Consider the following 11,449-nt stretch of genomic DNA (forward strand, 5'->3'; position numbering starts at 1 on the left):
CCTTCAAAGCATATGTCAAGTTTCATCTTCAACACAAAGCCTTTAGTAATCCCTTTTCTCCATCTGTTGTAGCTACTGTCACAAAACTAACTTGTGCTCATTTTACTTATTGTTGTTGTTTGTTCTTTGTGTTTGAAGAGGGCCAATGACATCACCGGATGATATCTTGACTCCTGTTTGAATTAGATTTAAGTGAGGCAGAATTGGACAAAATCATCAGTCTCACTCTCTCTTTCAGAGTCATTGAAGTCCAGTGGTAGGACATGTCAAGATGACTGGCAATGACCTGAGATGCAATGGATGACCTTGGTGTCTTTAATGTCTGATGACAATGCCTTCTTCAGCCACTTTTATGGCTGTTAAAACAAATTGTTCTCATTCACCCATTCCACCTGGGGAAGTCTTAACTTGCTTGGGGTAGATATCCTCTAACTCAGTGACAGATTTGAGGCATGTCAATTACCCTCAACCTGGTTTAACCCTTCTGCCAAGATGGTTTGCCAGGGTGTGGTTGGTGCATATGCTACTCCTTCTTGGAGCCACAGGTGAGAGCTGAATTCCAGATAGATAAACAGTCCAGAAAAGGACTTGGCAAGGCCTCACACCAGAGGTGCTAGATCTACTTGAATACTCCATGGACTCCATTTTGCCCATACTTGTGTACAAAATGTTCCTAGTAATAGAATACCAGCCTCTTGAAAGCAAGGACTGTTTAATTTGTTTCTTTGTGTTTCCAGTACCTGGTTTGGAACATACTAGGCACTTAGTACATAATTATTTAGTTAAATTGTTCATAAACCTCCTTTTCCTTTTTGAGTTGGTTTTATATTATTTATTTTGAAGCTCAATTTCCCCAGGCTCTGGGGAATTGATTCATGCTAACCAGGTTCATAGAGACCTATTTTTAAACCAGAACACTGATTTATTTATTTTTAATGATGGATGCGCTTCACTCTTATTCTCATGGTGTATTCCTTCAACTCAGGAAACCAAGTTATACCTCAGGAGATGACTTGAGAAAAAAAAGGAAACTGAGTATGTCAAAGGGATAATCACATCAATAATGAAAGTACTGGCCTTTTGCCTTCATATAGATTCTCTAAGTTTACAAAGTAAGTTAATAGAATATCTTATTTGATCAGAGTAACCTATTTGACTTTTTGGTCATTTCTGTCTCCAGGCATCTAGAGTTAGAACACTTCCCTCCTGGTCAGTGCAAACACATTGACAAATTCTGATTATCCACCTGTCTTTTTCTCAATCGCTATCAGTCACCCAGGTTTTTTGTCATCATAATGTTATGTCATGCTACAGTTTCCTAGCTCATAGCTGATCTACATTATTTTCTTTTTAATGTGGTCATTCTCTAAAACTTTAATTTTATCAGAATATTACCTTCAAATACAGTATATAAAATGGACAAAATTTCTGTTTTTTTAAATTGAATGGAAGGTTCTTGCAAATGTCTAAATTCATCCATTGTTAATTTATCTATCTTATTCTCATATTTTAGAGCAAGAGCTTGTTTATAATTTATTCTATGCTCCTAAATATCTCATGATCATGTGAAGGTCACCCTGAGTTCTCAAAGGCTGTGCCAGTTAAAACCAAGCTCTGGCATATTCTACCATTTGGAGAGGATTAGTATATGGGTCCAACAACAGAGTATGCTTGATATCAAAGGACCAAAACTAGCTAAGAATGGATGACTCTTCTCCAAGCGGTTGTCAGGAAGGTCATGGTTTTTTGGAGTTGTGGAGACTGAAGAAATGGACAAAAATAAAAATGTCCTTCATAATTGTCTTCAGCAGCCATACCCTACTGCTTCTATGGTGGTGATGGCAGAGAGGAAGACAAGAAGCTAGAGTGTACCAAGGGTGACACAAAGAATTGACCTAAAGAAGGGGAGAAAAAATGAATACTGGCCAACCATGGTGACCCATGCCCATAGTTTTTTTAATTGGAAAGACTGAGGTGAATGGATGGTGAATCACTTGATTTCAGTAATTCTGAGTTGCAGTCAGGTTAAAGATGATTACAAGTCTGAATTCTGAACTAAGTCTGTCACCAACATGGTGAGCCCCTGGGAGCAAGGGTCAGCTAGCTATGTAAAGAGGGACAAACTGGCCCGTGTTGGAAATAGAGCAGGTCAGAACTTCCATGTTTATCAGTATTAGAAGTGGGTCTATGAGTGGGTGCTACATTTCCAGTCTGAACAAGATGAAAAGATCCAGTCTCAAAAAAATCAATACTAAAACAATCTATTAAAGAAAACATGAACCTAACAATGATATTAGATGTTAATGGATTAAATAATCCGTTCACAATAATAGCTAGTATGTATATAGAGCTTTAAGGTTTGAAAAAACTTTAACTATATCGTGTCTTGATTCTCACAACAATCCTGTAGGTGATACCAGTATCTTCACTTTATAGAGAAACAGACTGAGAGAGGTTAAGCAGCTTGTGCACGGTCACACAACCAGGTAGCATATATGGCAGGATTTGAGTTCAAGTCTTCCTGACTCCAAGTCTAGTACTCAATTCAATATGCTGCCTGGCTGCCTGGATTGTTGTTACAGACTGGATTAGAAAATAAGACCTAACAAACTGCTGGGTATAAAAAACACATCTAAAAAGCTATTTCCCCATTGAAAACATGTGAACCTTTTGATACAGAATCTGTTTCTGCTGTTCTATTTGTATCCTCAGTGCTTTGCATATAGTAAGCACTTAATAAGTGCATTTGTATTCATTCATTCATCTTGCAGTACACATTATACCATTTCTTAGATAAATTTAGTACAGCAATTAGCACAATCAGGAGGCCCAAAGATTCTAGAAAACATCTCAATCAGCATAGTTAATCTCCTTGCCAAATGGAAAGCATGACAGTTTGCATGAGTTTAATGTACCTACTAATTTGTGAAATATCACAGAGGTAGATTATGGAATATTAGGAACAAAATAAGTGTGAGGGAACAGATCCAGAGAGGTTAGTGATTTTTCTTACTTCACACAGGTAGTAAGGGACAAGTCAGGATTCGAACCCAGGTCTTTGGATCCTATGTTCTTTTCATTAAAAACATTTATAAGAGCCCAGGCTCTAGACAAAAAAAATATATGTGAAATGGGACAAATTTGCTGTCACTTTTTTAATGCTTATTCTTACCAATGATAATAGATAAATTTGTATGTATTGCTTTGGACTATCCCAGAACAAGGCCAGCTACATTTTCCTTCAGCTTTTCAAGGATATCCCTGAAGGATAGGATTTATCTCTCAATGCTATTGGCTCAAACCACCATTATGTTGTTATCGTCTTCTTTTCCTCCTTTTCCTCCTCCTTCTTTCCTGAGGTGACTCCTGACTCTAAGGTCCTCCTGACTACAGGACTAGTGCTCTATCCACTGCACCACCTAGCTGCCATATCATCTCTTCTTATGGTATTATCTCTTACCGGAATGTAGCAAGGCATGTGAGAATCAGACAAAAAAGGGGACAGTCTCTGGTCAACTATTACCTGTTGAATGTATCCCAATCTCAGCTCCTCACCAATCAACAACCAGACTCCAACATACTGTTCCATTCTTTTTACTGATTACTCTTCTTCATGTACTCTTTAGTCCAGTCAAATTGGCCTTCTCGCTGTTTCTCATAAACTACGTTCTGTCTTCCATGTTGGTGTCATTGCATGGGCTGTCACCCTTACCTGGCATGTGCTTCCTCCTCACCTCCATCTTTTAAAATTTCAAGTTGCCTTCAGAGTTGAGTGCAAACTCCACCTCCTATATAAGACCTTTCCTTATTCCTCCAGCTGCTAGTGCCCTCCCCAAATTAACTTATATTTATTTAGAGCCAAAGAGCTATCAAATAAAAATAATAAAGATCATTAAGTTAAAAAACTCCAAGGACCATGTGAAGCAAATATAATAGAGAACAAATGACTCAAACACAACCTTTGAAGGACTCCACTCTTAAGGATCACATACTGAAAACATGTCTGGTATCAAAAATTCAGAATCATTTTTCATAACCGTTCATATCCTCATTTTTTTTATTTTAAGAAAATTTTTAGGTTGTTTTGGTTTTTATGTGCCATGATGTAGCTCTTACAGCATGCCCTAAGAATGCAGTGCAAATTGTTTATTCTGAGAAAAGATGATTTTCTTTCAAACTCTGGTATTTGAAAACCAGCTCAGTTCTCTTCATGCCACATAGCGTAACTTTGGGCAAACCCTAACTCCTCACATGGGTTCGTGAAGGGAACAGAATATCCTGAAGGAGTGAAACTTGAGGATGCCAAGTGTTGATACACAGAGGTTTACCGTCAATGAACTGAGCCAGCTTTTTTTTTCTTATCTTGGAAGAGTTTTTCCTCTTTGTTATTTTATGACTCAGGATCAAAGGGTTTCGGAAGAGATAAGTCAGTGTGGGCTGGGAAGGCAAAGCAGTGAGGTCATTGCCATCACTTACTATAATCATTTGCATTGTATGAAGAAGGAGGAAAACAGTCTTCTGCTGGGAGTGATGTCAAGAGGTTTGATACTTGCTGACCATACTGGCACTGTTGATGAAGATTTGTAATATGTTAAGCAAATGCGTTGTTCTACTGTAGTCTCTATCACAATCTCCTCAGAATTTTTATGAAGTGCTTCCTCAATGTCAGATGACTTCATGAGACTTAAGTGTTCTGAGAAACTCCTCAAGCTGCACTTAACTCCTGTCTTGGCTCTTGTTCTGCTACAGGCTGTTGTCAGAAGAGGAAGTGACTTTCTGCTCTGCACATTGGCCCCTCCAAGTCTTTTTATGCTGTTGTCTATGTCTGGAATATTTTCTCTTGTCCTATCCTATTCTCCCTTTTTGTCAGTTAAATTCCTACCTATCCTTTGAAGATCAACTCAAAGACTATGAAGTCTTTTAGACTTGGTTTTCTTAGTGATAATAGCCAGACCTGTGTAGCACTTTAAGATTTGCATAACACTTTATAGATACTATCTTATTTTATTCTTAGGGCCCACATGAGAGGTAAGTGCTATTAATATCCATATTTTACAGATGAGGAAACTGAGGCAGATAGAGGTAGGTACTATCATTATCCCTGTTTTACATATAAGGAAACTGAGGCAGATTCTGAGGCTGGATTTGAACTCAGTTCTCTCTAACTCCAGGTCTAGTGTTCTCGTCATGGAGCCACCCAGTTGCCTAGTAAAGATGCTCCTGTTCAAACCTCATTTTGTTTTGTATTCTCAAATGTATTTATCATTATGTGATATTGCGCACCATAATTATCTTTGTGAGAGGCAGTATACCACAGTCAATCACACTGCCTAAGAAAATAAACAATTATTGAGAACTTACTATGTGTCAGGCACTGTGCTAAGCTCTGGGGATATAAAGAAAGGTAAAAAAACAATGCCTTCCCCCAGTGAACTCAAAATCTAATGGGTGAAGATAACATATAAGAAGCATCTGAAAAGGGTGAAGGGAGGGGAAGTACTGTTGTACCTGGCACCAGATAGGAAATGACTAGGTGTCTTCTCTGAGGCCTCTTTTTAAACAGAATATCTGGGAGGAGTTCTCCAATGTCTATCCGCCATCCTTTCCAATCAGAGGTGAGGTGGTGAATTTTAAAAGTTGACTTGATCTTTCAGCTCTGATGGAGCTACCCCGTGGGAAGTGGTGGCTAGAGAGCTAGGATCAAAGTTAGGAAGACCTGGTCTACTACCTATGCTGACTGAGTGATCCTGGGTAAGTTTCTTGACCTTTCAGTTTCCCCACTTACCTGTCTAAGCTAAGGCTATCCCTTCTGGAGAAGCTCTCTGTCTGAATTGGTACATGAAGTTCCTCAGACATTTAACAAAAGGTTGCTTATGGAATTGGGGCAGCTAGGTGGTACAGTGGATAAAGCACCAGTGCAAGAGTCAGGAGGACTTCAGTTCAAATCTCACCTCAGACACTTGACACTCACTAGCTCTGTGACCTTGGGCAAGTCACTTAACCCCAATTTCCTCATCCTGGGTCATCTCCAGTCATCCTGATGAATATCTGGTCCCTGGATTCAGATGGCTCTGGAGAAGAAGTGAGACTGGTGACCTACGCAGCCCTCCCTCACTCAAAACAAAGTCAAGTGCAAGTCATGTCATTATTTCTCTGATGGTATGGTTTTCTTCAGTAACAAAGGACAAACATATGCTTATTGAATTAGGGCATCACAACAATTAAGGCTTTTTTTCACCTTTATTTCTTCTGTAACAAAGGAGAAAAATTTAGAATCAAACTGACAGGTAACTATGAATACCTGGTCTTGGCAGTTTGTCACCCTTGGTGACAAGTGCAATTAATTTAGCAGTTCACATTAAAAACAAAATTAGCGTCTCTTCCACAGGAGTCACCTAGAGAACAAGATAACGGAAATCAGCTATCTGCCCACCTGCTCAGGAGTCATGACTCATTTAGCAATGATAGTATTTTACAAGATGTGTTTAAGATTCTGAAAAGAGGAGCAAAATCAACACCTAGACCTGGGGGTATCTTTAACCAGTATATGGACATTAATCAAGAACTGATAGAACCTGAAATTTTACTTGTTGGATCCTGAAGGCTGGAGGTGGCACCTCTCACTTCCTTCACTGCATTAGGATTTATGGGAAAGAGTGAGGTATACTGAGCAATGATTTCAAGGCTTTGAGGAAGTGGGTAGAGATCTCTTCTCACACACACAAAAGTTGGAGAGCAATACTCATCAATACCAAGGCATGAGATATAATGAAATACCACTTACTGTCTATCCATATGCATGATTTTTATTGCTGTAGCCATCATCACAAGATCTCCACTAAAGTCATCTTCTATGGACTAGTTGTAGCTATTGATGACTCTTGGTTCTCAAAGTTCATGACAGGAGAGTTTAAGTTCGGCAAAGTTCTACCAAACCAGAAAGACTTCAAACATAGCTTTGAGATGGATTCTATCTTTACAAGTATTTATAAATGCTTTTCATTCATCTATTGCTATAAGTTGGCCACCAGGTGATAGATTTTTGGCCAAACAGTTTATGAAGATTATTTTCTAAGATATATAAGGATTGCAATAAACATCTATTAATTAAAAAGCATTTATTAAGCATATACCATACTTCAGGAATTGTGCTATGTACTAGGGAAATAAAGAAGGAGAAACTCAAATTCTAAAGAGGGAAACATACAAACAATTATATACATAGGAGATATATACAAAGTAAATTAATTAATTATTGGAAAATTGAAAATTAATGGAAAGTAGATACTAGCAGTAGGGCTATCTGGAAAAAAAGACCTCTTACGGAATATGAGGTTTGAGCTGAATCTTGAAGGAAGGCAGAGAAACCAGTAGGCAGAGAAAAGGAGTGGGAACATTTCAGGTGCTGAGGACAGCCTGTAAAAAGACACAGAGTTGGGAGATGGAATGTTTTGTTAGACGAACAAGGCAGGAAACACAAAGTATGTGGAGGGGAATAAGTTATAAGAACACTGAAAAGATAGAAAAGGGTCAGCTTGTGAAGGGCTTTAGACGCCAAGCAGAGAATTTTTACATTTGATTTTGGAGGTACTAAGGAACCACTGGAATTTATTAAATTGATAGTAACATAATTGGACCTCAACTATAATAAAATCACTTTGGCAACTAAGTGGGGAATAGATTGGAGTGAGAAGAAACTAGAGTCAAGGAAACCAAGCAGAAGTTTATTGCAATTGTCAAGCAAGAAGTGATGAGAATCTATATCATAATGGTGGCTGTATGAAGGGAAAACACAAGACTTAGATGCTGGGAAAAAAGAAATAACTAGACTTGGCAACAGATTGAATATATGGAGTGAGTTCAAGAGAGGAGTTGGAGATGACACAAAGACTTTGAACCTGGGTAATTGGGAGTGGGTGCCCTCAATAGTCATAGGGAATTTGGGAAGAGGACAAAAAGACGAGTTCTGTTTTGAAAATGTTGAGTTGGAGATGTCTACGGGATATCCAGTTTGAGATGTCCAAAGGGCAGCTCGTGATGTGAGAGTAGAACTCAGGAAAGAGGTTAGGGCTAGATATATAAATCTGGGATAATGACAATTGAATCCATGGGAACTGATGAAATCACCAATAGAAGTTGCATAGAGGAACACAAGAAGAGGGTTCAGGAAAGAATCATGAGAGACATTAGTGAGTATGACTTGAATAAAGAACCAACAAAGGAGACTGAGAAAAAGTGGTCAGACAAGCAGGAAGAGAATCAGAAAAGAACAGTGTCATGGAAACCTAGAGAGGATGAGGATTGTGAAAAGTCCATTAGATTAGGCAATTCAGAGTTCACTGAAGAGAACAACTTTAGTTAAATGATGAGATAGGACACCAGGTTAGAAAGGATTTAGAAGAAAGAGGAGAGGAATGGAGACACTGAGTGCGACAGCCTTCTTTTCTTTCTGCATCATCTAAGCAGTTTTATTTTTGACAAGCTTTAATTTTATTTTAATATTTTTTTCAATTACATATAAAAATAATTTTTAACCTTTTTTATTTTACAATTTTGAGTTTCAAATTCTTTTCCACCCTCTATCCCCTCCCCTCTCATCAAAAATGCTAGCAATTTGATAAAATTTATATATGTGTAGTCATGCAAAACATATTTCAATATTAGTTATATTGTGAAAGAAAACACAGACAAAAAACCCAAGGAAAACAAGGAAAGCTAAAAACAGTGTACTTTGCTCTGCATTTAGATCCTACCAGTTCTTTCTCTGGAGGTAGATTATAGGTCCTTCAAAATTATCTTGGATTTTTGTATTTCTGAGAATAGCTAAGTCATTCACAGTTGATTGTCGTACAATATTGCTGTTATTGTGTAAAATGTTCTCCTTGTTCTGCTCACTTCATTTCACATCAGTTCAAGTAAGAATTTCCAGGTTTTTCTGAAAGCATCCAGGTCATCATTTGTTATATCATAATAATATTCCATTGCAATCATATACCACAAATTGGTTAGCCATTCCCCATTTGATAAATATCTGCTCAATTTCCAATTCTTTGCCACCCCTAAAAGAACTGCTATGCATATTTTTGTACATATAGGTCCTTTTCCTTTTGTTTTCAAATCTCTCTGGGAGAGAGAGATAGTAATGGTATTGCTAGATCAAAGGGTTTTGTTGCCCTAGTTCCAAATTTTTCTCCAGAATGATCAGATCAGTTCACAATTATATCAACAATGTATTTGTATTCCAATTTTCCCACATCCCCTCAAAAATTTATCATTTTTTCTTTTCTGTCATATTAGCCAATCCGATAGATGTGAAGTGGTACCTCAGAGTTGTTCTAATGTGCATTTCTCTAACTAATAGTGATTTAGAGCATTTTTTAATATGACCATAGATAACTTTTATTTCTTCATCTGAAAAATGTCTGATTATAGCCTTTGACCATTTATGAAATAACTTTCTTAAAGAGATTCATCAAGAAATAGAGGAGAGCTATAGGAAGATAGCTAGCTGGGAGGGATGGATCAAGTGAGAGTTTATAGGTGTGCTTATAGGCAACAAGAAGGGAGTCAGTAGATAGGATTGGATATTAGAGAGAGAATGGAGATGGTAGAAGGGAAAATCTTCTGGAGAAGACAGGATGGAGTGGAAATTCATGTAGATGGATTTGCCTTGGCAAGGAGAAGGGACTCCTCTTCAGGAGAGACAGTGCTGAAGGAGTGTATAATGGAGAAAGATGTCTGAGTGTTATGAGGTAAAGAGAAAAGAAAAAGGAATTCTTGACTAATGGCCTCAGCTTTTTTCAGCCAAGTATAAGACAAACTCCTCATCTAAGAGGATGTGCTGGGAACCTTAAGGAGAATAGCTGCTATGGTGAATTAGAGAGCAAATCAATTAGGGAAGTGAAAAATTATTGCTTTGCTTCAGTGAGTTCAGTTGAGATGATTATGCCATGTAAATTTGTAAAGGACCCAGGTAGCACAGTTCTAGGACTCTGCAGCTCTGTTCAGTAACTGGCATGTCTATAGGAGAAAAGACAGCAAATGATGGGAGAAATTCAAGGCTGGATTTTGGCAATCCATAACCAATGATTAGAAATTCAAGTTAGAAGATATTGCAGCATTAAACTGATTCACTAAGGCATTGAGCTTGGAAAGGAAAGAGTGTGTAATCAGTCAGGGGTGATGGCCTAGGAAATAATTAAGGGGAGGAAAGACTAGAGGTCTCAGTTAGGGTAAAGAACTAAGTTAGAAGTTATAAAGCAGAGGGAAAGAGGAAATGATAAAGGAATACAGGATAACTCTTAGGTTGTGAACCTGATGGACTGGGACAAGTGGTGCTTCTCTCTATAGTCGTAGGGAAGGTAGGATGGAGGGAATGTTTAGGGGGAAAGATATTGAGTTCATTCTACTGGAGTTGCAGTCTATTGGACATTACTTTGTTGGAAATGCAAGATTGGAGGTGACTAGAGGTATTGGGGCGGGAAAGGTAGATTTGAGAATCATCAACATAGAGATGGTACTTAAATCTATGGGAAGTGATGAAAGTGAAGTAGTATAGAGGGAGAAGAGAAGCTGGCCTAGAATAGTATCCTGAAGGACAGGTATAGTTAGAGGACAGGATCCAGAGGGAGATCTAACAAAGGAGACAGAAAAAAGAGCTGTCAGATAGGTAGGAGGAAAACCAGGAAAGAATGTCCAGAAAACGTAGAGAAAAGAAAATATCAAGGAGAGTGACCAATGTTGTCAAAAGCAGAGAGGTCAAGGAGAATAAGGACTGAGAAAAAGCCTTTGCATTTGGTAATAAACAGATCATTAATAACTTTGGAGAGAGTTGTTTTGGTGGAATGTTAAGATCAGAAGCCAGACTTTAAGGAGTCAAAACGAGAGGGAGAGTAAAGAAAGAAGAGGTATCTATTGCAGGTGACCTTTTCAAGTTTAGCTAAAAAGGGCAGAAGAGATATAGAAGAATATTTAACAAGAATAGTTTAGCAAGGATGGGAGAGATATGGGCATGTCTCAAAGCAGTAAGAAAGGAGCCATTAGAGAGATAGAGATTGAAAAGAAATGAAAGTGTGGGAATGACAGAGGGGGCGATCTGCTGGAGAAGAAGGTATATATAGCACAGGTGGTGGTGCAGATCTTGGTAAAAAGTAAGGCCATTTCATCATGTCAACCAGGGATGAAAGAGGAGAAAGTAGCAGAGGGCACCTGAGTACTAAAAGGTGAGGAAAGGGGGAAAAGAGGGAGTTCATAGAGAATGGCATTGTTTTTTTCCTATAAAATATGAAACAAGGTTCTCAGCAGAGAGAGTAGGTGGAAGGAGAACCATGGGAGAATTGAGAAGGGATGAAAAGGTTTGGAAGGCTACTATGAAAGTGGGATAGTGAGTTGGTAAGGGAGGCATGTGTTTAGCAGCAATAAGGATGAAGTTGAGGTTGTGTAAGCATAA

This window comes from Notamacropus eugenii, chromosome 4, assembly GCF_028372415.1.
Source record: "Notamacropus eugenii isolate mMacEug1 chromosome 4, mMacEug1.pri_v2, whole genome shotgun sequence".
Taxonomy (NCBI): domain Eukaryota; kingdom Metazoa; phylum Chordata; class Mammalia; order Diprotodontia; family Macropodidae; genus Notamacropus; species Notamacropus eugenii.